We start from the raw sequence: 16,823 nt of genomic DNA, 5'->3' as shown, positions 1-16,823 counted from the left end.
GTGGCAACAATTATGTTCTTATGTTGTCACCTATTACAGGGCCAGGTTCACTAAACTTTGTACTGATAGACACAGCATTATGGGCAAGTATACATCAAGGTTTTATTATTTGGCAAAAAATTGATATAAAGTAAAAAAATCACTCATCGGATAAAAACTTGCATATTTACAGTGACTGAGCATAATTGTGTGTGATAAGTGGTTTGTTTCAGCCAGTTTCATACGATGGAGGGAAAAATACATGGTTTGAGCATCATGTGATTTCCAACACACTTAGAGCCATATGCTACCGATAGTGGCCAAATAAAATTGTGTTATCCTCTGGAGGTCCGGAATAATGATGTACATATGGTGAGCCCACCCATGTTTTGACTCCAGCTATGGGCTTTGGGGTCCCAACTCACAGTTTGGGAAGTTTTGTGCCAGAAGAAATTGGATGTTTCAGAGGTGGTGCTGACAGCGAGCCTCCAGAAAAGTAATTGGGGGGAGGATAAAATCTGGAGTGAGACCCAGCTTGATGGGTATGGAGGTAAATACAAGATGGAGGCTGAGTAATGGGTATTGAGGTTGGCTAGGATGGGTTTGGAGGAAAGAATGTATTTTGGCGTGTGTGTGGAGGAGATAGGCTAGGGGGCAAGGATAGAGAATGTGAAAAATAATGAAGACTGCCATCTGTATTTCTAGTATCCTAGCCCTTTATTAACTGTGCCCCAATATTTTATTAACCTTCTGCTACATATGAAGATGTTTCAATTACCTCTACAGCTTCTCCAGTGTAGTGGAGTGTCTTTTCTCTTATGTTTTATCCAGACTTTAATGTACTCTGCAAACTGTCCTGTATTGTGACTCTGCATGTTGAGGAAAATGACAATTTGCAGGAGTCCATAGATATGACAGGCCGCCTCCTCTCCATTGCTTCTTGTATTATGCTGTTTCCATGTGAAGGTATGTGTACATTTTTAAGATCTTGAGGTTAACGTTTAGAGAGTGATGATATGAGACACCTAGTTCATTAGAGCAAATTCAGAGCACATGGAGGCAGGCCATTTATAGTCCCTATTGTCAAGAAATGGGACATCATGAGTGCAAAAACTACCATGGGATCAGTTTGCTCTGGTATCACTGGAAAATTATCCATTTGGACAATTCAACCTTAACTTTGAAACTGAAGAGAACAAGTGACCTATAAAGAACAAGCTGGATCCTGCCCAAACCGGGGATGCTGCAGTCAAATACACTGTGATAAGTCATGGAGAAATGACTCCACTGTGGAAAGACTCATCACAGTATTCATTGTCTTTTGTAGCTGCATTTGACAGTGTGCATGGACCTCTGTGGAAAGCACTTGCTGCTGAAGGAATGCCCGGTGAAATCACACAGCTTCTATAACAAACCTATGATGGTTCAAGCAGCAGGAAATGCATTAATGGAAAATATTGAAAGGCTTCCCGTTCTGTTTCCAGCCTTAAGACAGCAGTGGATGCCATCATCTGAAGAGTTTTCATAGGCAAGGAGTAGATTATGGCCAGGAACAGTTTATCACTGACCTTATGTATGCCGATGACATTGCAATCTTGTCTGCCAAGCAAAAGCCTCCAATTCCCTCTACGACAGAGATGGTACCTTGGTCATTGAGTGTGGAGGAGATGAAAATACTCACTACCAATGGTTTAGCAGTTACTTGAAAATCTGCTATCATTATCCCTATTCTCAAAAAGCCAGAATTCGACCCATCCTTTGCTTTGAATTATTTTCCTTTCTCTAATCTACCACTGTTTTTTTTTTTTTTTAAGTTAACCACCTCGGATAAAATATTTGCATTACACCCTACAGTACAGGAACCCTCCTTACCACACTCTATAACGAGATTTGTATTTTAGTAGATCAGCAGTCATCTGTTGTATTGTTGGACAGCTGCATTTGACACAATTGATCACGATCTGGTCCTACATTGACTATCTGCTCAGGGTATTTCAGGTACAGTTCTCTCCTGATTTGCACCTTACATCAACGCTCTTTCCAACTTGTCTCAGGTCACCTTTCTTCCACTTTATATCTTTGCACCTTGTGTGGCCCTTAGAGTGCTGTTCTTGCCCCAATCCTGTTTAACTTCTTCATTTCCCCTCTGATCCAACTTATCCAGTATTCTGGATCCAGTCTATTGCTACACTGATGATATTTACATTTTGCATTCTTAACACTTCAGACAGTAAAGACTTCCTCTCTGAATTTCCTGACTTAATGAGCACAGGCTTTCCCTTAAGGTATCTAAAACTGAGATACTGTACTTTCCTAATCCCTTCTGCACTGTTCCTCCACCTCCTGCTCTTCGGGGTCATACACCGATAAGGGGATCATTTTTTACTCCTTTAAATACCACATTGAGGGGGTCTTTTACTAAAGATTAGCTCGAGTTATCTGCAGCAGGGCCCATTTTATTCCTAAAAGGACCCCCTGATCATCCCTCTTCACTTTACAAAGTACTGGCTATGTCACTTCAACCAGTTGTGCAACAGATGGCATACTGAATCAGACCAATGGTGCAATCTCTGTAAGCCACATTGAGCCTGCAAATAGGTGGGAAAATGTGGGGTACAAATGCAATAAATAAATCTAGCCCAGTATCCTGCTTCTAACAGTGGCCAATCCAGGTCACAAGCACCTGGCAGAAACCCAATTAGAAGCAACATTCCCATACTACCAATCCTGGGGCAAGCATTCACTTTCTCCATGTCCATCTCAATAACAAGACTATGGACTTTTTCCTCCAGGAACTTGTCCAGACCTTTTTAAACCTAGACACACTATGCTGTAACCACATCCTCCAGCAACAAGTTCGAGAGCTTAACTTTTCTTTGAGTGAAAAAATATTTCCTCCTATTTTAAATTTCATCGAGTGTCCCCTGATCTTTGTGCTTTTTTGAAAGAGTGAAAAAGCGATTCACATTTACCTGTTCTACTCCACTCAGGATTTTGTAGAACTCAATCATATCCCCTCTCAGCCATCTCTTTTCCAAGCTGAAGAGGCCCAACCTCTTTAACCTTTCCTTATATTGGAGGCATTCCATACCCTTTATCATTCTGGTGGTTGTTTTTGAACCTTTTTCTTAGTCCGCTATATCGTTTTTGAGATCAGTGACCAGAACTTAGCCCCAATACTCAAGATGAGGTTGCACCAAGGAGCAATGCAGTGGCATCATAATATTCTGTGTTGTATTTTGCATCCCTTAATAATTCCTAGAATGCTGTTTGCTTTTTTGGCTGCTGCTGCTGCTGCACACTGGGAAGAAGATTTCAGCGTACTGTCACAATGATACTGTTTGTGCTTGTTCGTGTGGCCTCCAGAGTCTCTAATTACGGTCCACACTACTTACACAATCCAATTCCTCCCAATCGTTATCTTAAGAGCTGGACAGCGGATAAAACTTATTTAGACTGAAATAAAGAAAAAAGGACCAGAGAAGCGCTTCTCGGGGTTAACACTGGTTTATTTAATTATCCAGAGATTAGGATAAAAAAAATTAAGAAGATAGTCATAGGATATGGTAGAAATAAGAACATATTACAGAAATAGAAATTACAAATGAAAAGTAGGCCAGGGCAGACTCCCAGTTCTCTGGCATGAGACAGGAGCACTGCACACTGACCTGCCTCCTGTCTGGCAGAGAGATATTATATAGGATTTCTTTTCCCTTTCAATACCAGAGGAGCACAGGAAGGGGGAAGGGTTTCTTCTTACCCCCCAATATGAGAAAATTAATTCTGTATATTAATATTTGGAGGCCTTCCACCTCCTACAACAATACCTAGATCTTTTTCTTCAGTGCTGACTCCTAAGGCATCAGGTAAAACTATGATTTAGATTATTCTTCCCAATACGCATCATTTTGTATTTGTTCACATTACATTTCCCATTTGGTTGCTCAGCCTTCCAGTTCCTAAGGTAGAGACCTCAAGTTGAAGAGATATTGAATACCCACTTACCCTGACATTGCATTCCTAGAACGTTGAAATCAAGTCAAGGTGCTATTGGGCAAGTCACTTAACCCTCCATTGCCTTGGTACAGATTCTAATCTGAAGACAGGAGCATATCTATTCCACCTGAATTTAGCTCGCTTAAGCCATGACTGAAGAAGATGAGCTAAATACATTTTTTGTACGCTTTCAAAAGCAGATCCACCTACTTAAGATCAGATATGAGCAAAAGGTGACTATCAAAATTGAAACAAATGAAAATTTCAAGGAAAAGGGGGGGACGGGTAGAAAGAAGTGGATGGGTGATCAGATGGTTACAAACCACTATCCCCTCCCTCCCTGTTTACTAAGTCACTTGGCAAGTGGCTATCAAAATATTTCATCATCATGTTTTAACTTTATTACTTTGCAACTTTACTTACAAGTATCCACTTGTTCAAGAAAATACAATCACCAGCATGTTAATACACAAATATTAAAAAGGAAAGCATAATTTTTAGGCAAAAACATCCTCTTACACCTGGTGATTACATTAGACCACAAATCCTAAGGGAGGATAAGGGGGGGGGGGGTGGAAAATGAACATACCAACAAACTTCTACTAATGGAAAAAGGCTTTGACATGATGTCTACAGGGGTACAATTAGCTGCACTATGGGATAGCAAAACAAAAAAAACAGGGAAGTCATCATGGTAAGAGTTTCTTTAAATCCAAGAAGGAGCACAGCTGTTCTGGGACAAAGAATACATATCTAATGCCTAATTAAACATTTGCAAGGGTAATGCAGCATAAAAGTAACACCAAATGTCACAGTCTCATGCCTTATGGCAAAGGGAAAGCTTTTCTTCTTTCCTGTGTGACCCGTGCAACATCAGGAAACATCCATTCTTTGTCCATAAAATAAACCTTGCAAATTGTGGAAGTATAAATTCAATACTATTTAAATCCTGCTCAAACATAAATTATACAAGTAAAGTGGCTCTGTCTGAAACTTATTCTTAAGATGTGTCCAAATAGCTGATTGGCAAATACAATTCCTTATTAACAGGTGGAAACGAATCTCATGGCAAAGAGAGACATACTTCAAACATTTTTAAATGTGTCCAGAGGTTGTATGCCCATACCTTTGGAAAATTAAGTAACTGCAAGTTCAGACGTCTAAATTGATTCTCATATTGTTCCAACTTGCGGTGAATTATATTTTGTCCTTCACCAAAGTTTGCGTTACATCCACATTTGTTTTACCAGATTTCTCTAGATTTTCTAATCTCACGTGCCGATCAGTCTCTAAAGTCTCAAATGTATTAGAGAACCACAGGGTAATTTAAGAGAGGCAATATCCGATGAGTGGCTAGGGCTCTTCAGCTTGGAGAAAAGGCGACTGAGGGGAGATATGATAGAGGTCTATAAAATAATAAGTGGAGTTGAACGGGTAGATGTGAAGCGTCTGTTCATGCTTTCCAAAATACTAGGACTAGGGGGCATGCAATGAAGCTACAATGTAGTAAATTTAAAATGAATCAGAAAATTTTTCTTCACTCAATGTGTAATTAAACTCTGGAATTGTTGCCAGAGAATGTGATAAAGGCGGTTAGCTTAGCGGAGTTTTAAAAAGGTTTGGACAGCTTCCTAAAGGAAAAGTCCATAGACCATTATTAAATGAACTTGGGGAAAATCCACTATTTCTGGGATAAGCAGTATAAAATGTTTTGTACATTTTTGGGATCTTGCCAGGTATTTGTGATCTGGATTGGCCACTATTGGAAACAGGATGCTGGGCTTGATGGACCTTTGGTCTTGCCCAGTATGGCAATACTTATGTACTTATAATAGATAGCTTCAACTTGATAAGAAGACCCTAAATAGCACCAAGAGCTATCTCTCCTGAAGATTGAGCTGTCCCATTCCTTGTTAGATCCTCGGCTCGCACCTCCAATGACAAACTAGGAGTCTCAACTGCAGGGGCTAATGGCATCAAAGGCCTGTCTGTTGGGGAACCCCGAATGGCTTCCACTGCAGTGGGCTGTGTTCCATTCTGATTCAAGGAAGGGCTCAGGCTTACAGGTGAACCCAAGCCATCCATTCTCAAGAGGGGAGAAGGCAATCCCAGAGATCATAGCTGTGCATGCCAGCATTGAGGGCTTGCGAGGGCTGAGGGAATCTTCGCCCCCAAGCGGGTCAGTACTTCCACTAACACTGCCGGCAGCAGGGGGCCTTCACTCTCCCCTCCCTCGAGGCTGAGACAAAAAACCCGACAATCATGGGTTGAAGTGCAGAAGGTGCAGGAGGGGTCATGCCCATCTGCAACAAAACTCTTGCCTTCCCCTTCTGTTTGTGCGGCATCCGAGTAGGAAAATTCAGCAGAAAGGAAAGAACTTTCTCGTGGAATTCTGCCACTAGATCTCGGGCATCTCAGCATGTTACCACCTTGACTCCTCCCAAAATATTTCATTATCATAACTTCAAAGGTCTTACGTTCCTGGATTTTTTTAAAGTTACATCTTAGTATTCTGAATAGAGAGATGTGGCAGCTGTGTTAGTCCACTTTTAAAGGTAATCAATAGAAATAGAATAAAATAAAACATGGAAAAGAAAAATAAGATGATACCTTTTTTTATTGGACTAACAATACATTTTTTGATTAGCTTTCAAAGGTAGCCCTTCGTCAGATCAGAAATAAGCAAATGTTGATAAATGAGAGTAGTTTCAGACCGTAAATCGGCTAACGCCGTTAATGGTTATATGTAAGCCACATTGAGCCTGCAAAAGGTGGGAAAATGTGGGATATAAATGTAACAAATAATAATAATATATAAGTGAAACATCAAAGCATTTCAGTGACAGTCTAACAGGATGAGGGTGGGTTAGGTGAGGGACAGGGAGATATGCATGGTGATAAGAGGGTGACAAAGCAGTAGAATTTTATGGTTTATAATGAGCTAGAAAACCTAGATCTTTAAGTCCTGTCTGGTGGGTGTCAAAATATTTAATCATTCTGACTTCAAGGGTCTGAAGAAATCAAACAGGAAAAGTCCTGTTGTAAATCATAAAACTGACAGCAGAGGGTGCTCACAGTCTTTCTAAATGGACTATCCCAATCAATATGAGTTCAGATAGCTGAACCAAGCAGGAGTCTTTACTTTTTACAGTGTCTCCCATCATCACTTCTCATTGTTAATTACTACTGCTGCTAATTTTTAGTTGAACCCCATGAAGGCTTTTCACTGAAATCTGAAGCCAAAGCAGGCACATGACAGTAGATAACGACTCACAAATTCCATCTCTTCTTCCCATTGCCCTTTCCTGTCTTATACCTCAGACTACACTTGAGATCTAGCTTTGTGTTCAGTTCAGGCCTTGATACTCAAAGCGTGCCGTGCTTGCAATGTTTGATTTAGATTGGTTGTAGTCAGTCTATCACACGTTATTCAGAGTCTAATGTACAAAGGGATTCTTTGTCAATTTTACTGTTCGCAATAGGAGCTACTGATAATCCTTTGCAAATGTATTACAACAAGCTCATTAGTATTAAAATGAGCACTCCATGTGATGCACAGACGTTTCTGTGAAATGCACAAAAAAGAGCACCTACCTTAATATTCAAAAATGTTCTGGCAGGTCTGGGAGCTGTCATTGCATGAGGGTGACTTCTCAGTGGAGTGGAGCTTGCTTTTCTTAAAAGAGTATTTGCATGTGGTGTGTTAAATGTGTTGTGTGTGTACTGCACATAACAGTAGTGCAAAAATGGTCATGGAACATTCGTTAATGGAATCTTCATGTTTGTATGAAATGTGCTCTGTGCATGTACTATATTTCATTTCATTTTATTGGTTTTATACCCCATTATAACCCCATAGTTACAAGCTCACTTCTATATGAGGGGGGTGTCCTGTATGTAAATGTGCTATATGCCAGTGGCGTAGCTACTTGGGGCCATGGGGGCCTGGGCCCCATAGATTTGGCCCTGGACCCCCTGCCGATGACCCTCTTGACCCCCCCCCTCCCGCTGCCAACCCTTCCCCCCCCCCCCCCCCCGTCACTGCCATCACCATTGGCTACCTTTTTGCCGAGGTCCTCTTCTTCCGGCGTAAGGCTTCGTTCTGTTCTGTGAGTCTGACGTCCTGCAAGTACAAACGTGCAGAACATCAGACTCACAGAAACAGAACAAGCCTTGCGGTGGAAGAAGAGGACCTCGGCTGGTGGGGGTTGGGGTCCCCGCCAGCAAAGGTAGGCGATAGCGGCAGCGGCGGGAGGGTGGGTCGAGAGGGTCGTCCGCAGGGGGGGGGGTCAAAGTTGTTGTTGATGGTGGTGGCGGCGGCGGTGGGGGGGGGGTCGGCAATGACGAGGGGGGGGCTAAAATGTGCCCCCTCACCTCGGGCTCTGGACCCTCCTCCCGCCGAAGTCTGGCTACGCCCCTGCTATAGGCATGTATTATATGTGTCCCACATGTAACAGCCACTGCTACAGTCATGGAATCCTATGACATGGTTATCGCCTTTTTTTTTCCCCTGGGCAAACATTGATGTTTACAGTGAGCAGTTTAATGCTTGTGCTAGGCACTTTACCTACCAAGCTGCTTGCACAAATTCTGCACATCTCATTTGCATCCAATTTCCTTTGAGCAGCAATCGCTGTTTCAAAATTGGTAAGTTCAACCATGGGATATAGACGCATGCGGTATTTAATGACAACTTTTGAACATTGAGCCCTAAGAATCCTCTGTATCTATCTTACACCCTCTAGAATTTTGTTAGTAGTAATGCTGATGACTAAAGACTGAAATGACCCATTCATAGGACCCAAACCGATGGTGAAATTCAAGCATACATGGCAATGCAGAAAAGAATTCTAATGATTTATTTTATTACATTTGTATCCCACATTATCCCACCTCTTTGCAGGCTCAATGTGGCTTACAATTTATCGTGGATACTGGAAATAGTGAATAATATACAATTGGTTTACAGAAAGTTTTGGGTACATGATGGTGAAATACATGAAATTGTCGAGCAAAAGACATTAAAGAACAAAAAGAACGTTTCTGGATATTTGAAGAATGTACAGATCTTTGTGATATATTTTGTCGAAGAGATAAGTTTCAGGAGTTTGCGGAAATTGGTCATTTCATAGACCGTTTTCCGGTTACGTGGCAGTGTGTTCCAGAGCTGTGTGCTTGTATGAGAAAAGGTTGATGCATGCATTGATTTGTATTTCAAGCCTTTACATTTGGGAGGATGAAGGTTGAGGAATGTGCGGGAGGACTTTTTTGCATTTCTGGGTGGTAGTTCTATTAGGTCTGACATGTAAGCTGGGGCGTCACCATGGATGATTTTATGGACCAAGGTACAGAGTTTGAACGTGATATGTTCTTTGAGTGGGAGCCAGTGTAGTTTTTCGCGTAGGGGTTTTGCGCTTTCGTATTTGGTTTGCCGAATATAAGTCTGGCTGCCGTGTTCTGGGCTGTCATATAAATTGATTAAAAGCTGTGCCGGTGGCCAATGCAATGGCTCAGGTGGCAAGTGTTCATTGCTGCTGTGCAGAAAGTCACTGGCTCAGTCCCTAGTTGAGTCTTCTGCTCACTAGGGCCTGCTGCAGAAATTGTCTTCACAGTGCCCTAGAGGCAGAAAGTGTCATGAGTCAATGCTCAGGGATGACATATGATGTTTGAATTCATGTCCCATGGTCCCAGTGTCCTGGTAGGAGTCCTGGCACATGCCTCTATTTAGTATCATCCAGGCTGTAACCAGACTAGGTATGTTGGTTAGAGGAAATTAAAAAAATAATGGTAAAAATCCATAGCAGGGAAGAATCATGATGCAAGATCCAAACTCTGGTTCTGATAGCTGAAATTGCAAAGCTGCATGTGAAAACTGCTGAATTCAGATTGAAAAAAGATCAATGACAGTACAGTAGGTAGATAAATGTGAGTGGACCAAGTAGTTCTTTTTTATCAACTTCTTGTATCTCTATGTTTTAAGAGTTATTTTCCACAGATAATCAACCTTCAGTGAAGAGTTATTTATTTCTTAAACAAAGGCTTTCTTTTTAAGACTTCAATAACATAAACTCTACACCCAGAGACAGCATCAGTTTTAGCATATTCATAAATTAAATATGACTATTGCACTTTCACCATCCATCCAACCATTTGCATATTGCAGTTTGCTCCGATGTGGATGAACGGAGCAGAGGTGTAGCAATGGCCCCACCAGTTTGGAGTCAGGCCCACCTGGTCTGCAAAACCAGCACGGACACTAAACCTGATGTTAAGATCTGCCCTTTCTAGTAGCCACCCATGTCGACCTCAGGCCTCACCATAGTAAATGACGGCAGATAAAGACCTGTACGGTCCATCCAGTCTGCCCAACAATATAAACTCATTTTACATAGTATGTGATACTTTATATGTATACCCAAGTTTGATTTCTCCTTGCCATTCTCAGGGCACAGACTGTAGAAGTCTGCCCAGCACTGTTCTTGTATAAAAGTTCTGAAGATTCTGGAATCCTAAAGAGCCGGTGGTGGGAGGCGAGGCTAGTGCTGGGCAAGACACTTATTGCCCAGAGGCCCAGATCACTGTCAGTCTGCCCCGCCTCTTATGATCTTCTGTCTCATTGGTCAGTGATGAGATATGTGGTAGAATTTATTGGTTCATAGGAACCTTAGAGGAGCCGCAATGTGAATACTTCTATGGTGGCCCCTGAGACCACCTTCTTATATCACACAGGCAATTTAAGGTGGGATTTGAACTGGATCTGCAAAGTAGTAACTAACCTGTCTGTCACTTATTCCTGGTCCAATTGGAGACACTGCAGTCTGATGTAAGTTTGCCCACTGACAAAGACATGAGCAAGGCCCATAATTGAAGGGTAGGTTATTGGTAACAGTGAGAGATAGCACATCACAAATTAAATCCGGAAAATCACATTGTGGAAAGTATATGAATTTATTTGCATTCTGCAGAGGGAAATAAGTATTTGATCCCCCACCAACCAGTAAGAGATCTGGCCCCTACAGACCAGGTAGATGCTCCAAATCAACTCGTTACCTGCATGACAGACAGCTGTCGGCAATGGTCACCTGTATGAAAGACACCTGTCCACAGACTCAGTGAATCATTCAGACTCTAACCTCTACAAATGGCCAGAGCAAGGAGCTGTCTAAGGATGTCAGGGACAAGATCATACACCTGCACAAGGCTGGAATGGGCTACCAACCATCAGTAAGACGCTGGGCGAGAAGGAGACAACTGTTGGTGCCATAGTAAGAAAATGGAAGAAGTACAAAATGACTGTCAATCGACAAAGATCTGGGGCTCCACGCAAAATCTCACTCGTGGGGTATCCTTGATCATGAGGAAGGTTAGAAATCAGCCTACAACTACAAGGGGGGAACTGTCAATGATCTCAAGGCAGCTGGGACCACTGTCACCACGAAAACCATTTGTAACACATTACGACATAACGGATTGCAATCCTGCAGTGCCCGCAAGGTCCCCCTGCTCCGGAAGGCACATGTGACGGCCCGTCTGAAGTTTGCCAGTGAACCCTGGATGATGCCGAGAGTGATTGGGAGAAGGTGCTGTGGGTCAGATGAGACAAAATTGAGCTCTTTGGCATGAACTCAACTCGCTGTGTTTGGAGGAAGAGAAATGCTGCCTATGACCCAAAGAACACCGTCCCCACTGTCAAGCATGGAGGTGGAAATGTTATGTTTTGGGGGTGTTTCTCTGCTAAGGGCACAGGACTACTTCACACCGCATCAATGGGAGAATGGATGGGGCCATGTACCGTACAATTCTGAGTGACAACCTCCTTCCCTCCGCCAGGGCCTTAAAAATGGGTCGTGGCTGGGTCTTCCAGCACGACAATGACCCAAAACATACAGCCAAGGCAACAAAGGAGTGGCTCAGGAAGAAGCACATTAGGGTCATGGAGTGGCCTAGCCAGTCACCAGACCTTAATCCCATTGAAAACTTATGGAGGGAGCTGAAGCTGCGAGTTGCCACGGCGACAGCCCAGAACTCTTAATGATTTAGAGATGATCTGCAAAGAGGAGTGGACCAAAATTCCTCCTGACATGTGTGCAAACCTCATCATCAACTACAGAAGACGTCTGACCGCTGTGCTTGCCAACAAGGGTTTTGCCACCAAGTATTAGGTCTTGTTTGCCAGAGGGATTAAATACTTATTTCCCTCTGCAGAATGCAAATAAATTCATATACTTTCCACAATGTGATTTTCCGGATTTAATTTGTGATGTGCTATCTCTCACTGTTACCAATAACCTACCCTTCAATTATGGGCTGCTCATGTCTTTGTCAGTGGGCAAACTTACAAAATCAGCAAGGGATCAAATACTTATTTCCACCACTGTATTGCAAGGTACTATCGAGATTGGAATTTATTTAAATTTGGAGATTTAGAAGGGCATCCAATAGAGCCTGGAAATTCTTTAGAATCACCCAATAGTATCCAAGCCGGAATATATAGATATATATAGATATATAATTATTTATTTATTTGTTAGCATTTGTATCCCACATTTTCTTGTGTAGGTGTCGGCTTTATATAGTTGCTCAGATGATGGTATTATGGTGAGAGGAATAGTGTTGGGCAGTGGTTATGTCATTTAGGTCTTATTCTTCGTTGTTGTTGTTTAGAAGTTAGGCCGATTGTTGTTGTATGCTTTTTTGAATAGGTCCGTTTTCAGTAGTTTACGAAAGATGGTTAGATCTTGTGTTGTCTTTATGGTCTTCGTGAGTGCGTTCCATAGCTGTGTGCAAATGTAGGAGAAGCTGGTTGCGTAGGTGGACTTATATTTTAATCCTTTGCAGTTGGGGTAATGGAGGTTGAGGAATGTACGTGCTGATCTTTTAGCATTCCTAGCAGGTAGGGTCTATGAGGACTGACATGTAGGCCAGAGCTTCTCCATGTATAATTTTGTGGACCATGGTTGCATACTTTTGAACGCAATTCGTTCCTTTAGTGGAAGCCAGTGTAGTTTCTCTCTTTAGCGGTTTGGCGCTTTCGTATTTTGCTTTCCCGAATATAAGTCTGGCTGCCGTATTTTGGGCTGTCTGAAGCTTCTTAATGACTTGTTCTTTACAACCCGCGTATATTGCGTATATTTTATATATATAAAATTTAAATAAAGACCATATTTTATCTCCAGGCAAAATAGCTTCCACACATATGGAACTCAGCTGACTTTGTGCCATATGTGGAGTGACAGTTAATGTCATATCTCCACAGAGCCCAAGGAGCTTATCATCCCAAATTTACAGACAAATTCCTGCTAAATTTTTGTATCAAAAACATTTATTTGAGCACTCTATTTACCATATAAACTATTAAGCAAGATGCAAAGAGTAACACCCCACTCCCTTGCAATCCCTGGTGATCTAATAGTATATTCAGGGCAGGAGTGATCCCCAGTTCTACTCTCAAATGGTTGCTGTGACCTCTTGTAGCAGTCTCGCAAGATTTCCACCAATGGTTATGGCAGCCATTTTGAGAGCAGAGCCAGCATAGGCAGGAGTGACTGGATCACTCCTGCTCTTACAATCTCTGACAGTCTAAGAGTATAGATAGGCCTGGGGTGGAGGGGGTATCTACAGGATGCTCAGGGGGCAGAGGCAACTCCTTTTCAGAGAGGAGGGAGAGGGAGGGAGATAAATAGAATAAAGCACAAATTTTTGACTCCCACCAAAAACACATGCTTAGTTTTGGTCTAAAACCAAAACCATGCAGACAAATGCTTTTGGGCCAGTTTTGGCCTAACTGAAACCTAAGCCGAATTTTGGTCGGCCCTCCAGTATATTGTCTACTGTATCATCAGACTGCAGTGTCTCCAATTGGACCAGGAATAAGTGACAGACAGGTTAGTTACTACTTTGCAGATCCAGTTCAAATCCCACCTTAAATTGCCTGTGTGATATAAGAAGGTGGTCTCAGGGGCCACCATAGAAGTAGTCACATTGGCGGCTCCTCTAGGTTCCTATGAACCAATAAATTCTACCACATATCTCATCACTGACCAATGAGACAAGAAGATCATAAGAGGCCGGGGCAGACGGACAGTGATCTGGGCCTCTGGGCAATAAGTGTCATAGGCCCCTAACCACCTAACAAAAGTGATTACAACAAAAGGGGAGAGTGGGCCTTCTCTGCTTTGTGCCCTCCGGCATTGCCCTTTTCTTCCAATGGTCAGTTCCGCCCCTGATAAGAGGCATGGCTAAAATCACAAGCTTTCACGCAATATATGTGCTCAAGAATAAATCAAAATTGTGTTAATTAGAGATGCCGTGGCATGCCTATGCACGTTCTATTTGTCTGAGATTTGGAGCTGACTGATGGCTGTTGTTTATATAGTATTCCAGCTCTGACTGCAAGAAAAAATACTCTGGTTATCAAATGATCCGATATGTAAAAGAAGAAGCATTGCTGCTTTCCTCAGTTATGACTATATTTAATAGTGAGCGGTTATGGGTGTTTGACGAATGACTTAAGTAAGTACTGGGCACATCATCCTTGCTAAGGCTGCTATTTCTCTGTGGTTGAAAAATGCTCTATTTTTTGTGGCACTGACTTTTTTTTCCCCCTTGGAAAAAATAATCACAATATGAAATACTCCAAACTGTTGTCAGGAGACAGTAGTATAAACTTTATAAACATTACATGTATGTAATCTGCTCCAGAACCAACTCTTTCCCTCTCCGCCACCCCAAAACCAGACTGTTTGAAGCCAGACATGCAACCAGAGACTCTCCTCAAACTACTTCAAAGTTATTGAAGCTTAGCCGAGGCCAATGGAGAGCTCAGACACTGATCTTATCTGTCTTTATTTTCAAATGTAAGTAAGAAAATGAACCAGCTGACAGGCTACTTTCTGAGTGGAGGAGTAGCCTAATGGTTAGTACAGCAGATTAAGAGCTATGGGAACTGGGTTTAATTCCCACTGTAGCTCATTGTGACTGGGCAAGTTACTTAACCCTCCATTGCCCCGTGTACAAACAAGTGCCTGTATATAATTGTCATGGCCCCTTGACTTGTGCCCCAACTCACTTCCTGATGCCATGGGGGCATCAGGGTCGGTCACATGCTGGCTCTCGGAGCTCCCCAGGGTGGTTCCCTTGGTGTCTTTCAGGTAGCAGCCTGCTCTGGGGTGCCGGGCATGTGCCAGACATCCTCTTTTGTGGCGCCATTGGCGGTAGTTGTCGGAGACACCTCCCTGTGACGTCAACAGCAGCGCCCTCGATAGGGGCACCCCAGACTCTGTTGAGGATGCCTTCACAACGGATCTGCTTGGGCCTTGTGTTCCTACCATGTTCCAGCTCCTGCCTTGTTCCTGTTGCCAGCCTTACCTTGGACTTTGCCTAGTCTTGCCTCGACCTAGCTTTGCCTCAGACCTAACCCTGTTCAGCCTTGCCTCGGAACCTGCCCTGCCCTGCCTTGTCTCCGAGTTCCTGCCAACCCCTCCCCCTCCATTCCTTGAAAAATGATCCTATAAAAACATAATATTGAACGTCATTCTTTTAAATATTAAACAGATAAAAACAATGGTTCATTTTCCTCTTCAGTTTATGTGGCCTGCTAGGATGATTTTGACTGCCACTGCTCTTTGCCCCCAACCAGAAATGTGCTACCCTAAGCAACAAACTAGTTTGCCTAATGGTTAACCCAGTCCGGTTACATAGCTGCTATGGAAGAGCTGTTGTACACAAGGAAAGTATAGAGTCAGAACTGTAATAGTATCAGTTGTGGTAACCTGTGGTGGTTCTCTGTGTTTCCTGGCAGAGAAACCTGCCAGCTGCCAGAAATAACAGCTCACATCTTCCCTCTGGTGAACTGGAAGCACTAGGAAAACATATCATTTTCTAGTTTAATTCAGGGCTGAAGCTGGCTTGGGTAGAGAATGGACCCCACCAGATCTACAATGATAGACCCAGTTTAAACAGGTGGAGTTGAGAAAAGGGAAGGGATAGGGAGACTAGCCGGCTTATTTTCGAAAGAGAAGGACGCCCGTCTTTCAACACAAATCGGAAGATGGGCGTCCTTCTCCCAGGGTCACCCAAATCAGCAAAATCAAAAGCCGATTTTGGGCGTCCCCACTGCTTTCCGTCATGGGGATGACCAAAGTTCCCTGGGGCGTGTTGGAGGCGCAGCGAAGGCGGGACTTGGGCGGTGCTTACACATGGGCGTCCTCGACCCATAATGAAAAAAGAAGGGCATCCCTGACAAGCACGTGGATGACTTTACTTGGTCCTTTTTTTGATACGATGAGCCCCGAAAAGGTGCCCAAACTGATCAGATGACCACTGGAGGGAATCGGGGATGACCTCCCCTTACTCCCCAGTGGCCACTAACCCCCTCCCACCCTCAAAAAATGTTTTTCAAAATATTTTTTGCCAGCCTCAAATGTCATACTCAGGTGCATCGTAGCAGTATGCAGGTCCTGGAGCAGTTTTAGTGGGTGCACTACACTTCAGGCAGGCGGACCCAGGCCCTCCCCCCCTACCTGTTAACTTGTGGTGGTAAATGTGAGCCCTCCAAAGCCCACCAGAATCCACTGTACCCACATCTAGGTGCCCCCCTTCACCCGTAAGAGCTATGGTAGTGGTGTACAGTTGTGGGTAGTGGGGTTTGGGTTGGGAGGCTCAGCACACAAGGTAAGGGAGCTATGTACCTGGAAGCTTTTTCTGAAGTCCACTGCAGTGCCCCCTATGGTGCCCGGTTGGTGTCCTGGCATGTGAGGGGGACCAGTGCACTATGAGTGCTGGCTCCTCCCATGACCAAAGGGTTGAAGGAAGGGAATAATTAGGACAAATCAACACAAGTTTAAGGT

Source organism: Microcaecilia unicolor, unplaced genomic scaffold (genome assembly GCF_901765095.1).
Source record: "Microcaecilia unicolor unplaced genomic scaffold, aMicUni1.1, whole genome shotgun sequence".
Classification (NCBI taxonomy): Eukaryota; Metazoa; Chordata; class Amphibia; order Gymnophiona; family Siphonopidae; genus Microcaecilia; species Microcaecilia unicolor.
The sequence above is the reverse complement of the archived record's forward strand: the minus strand, read 5'-3'. Positions refer to the sequence as shown.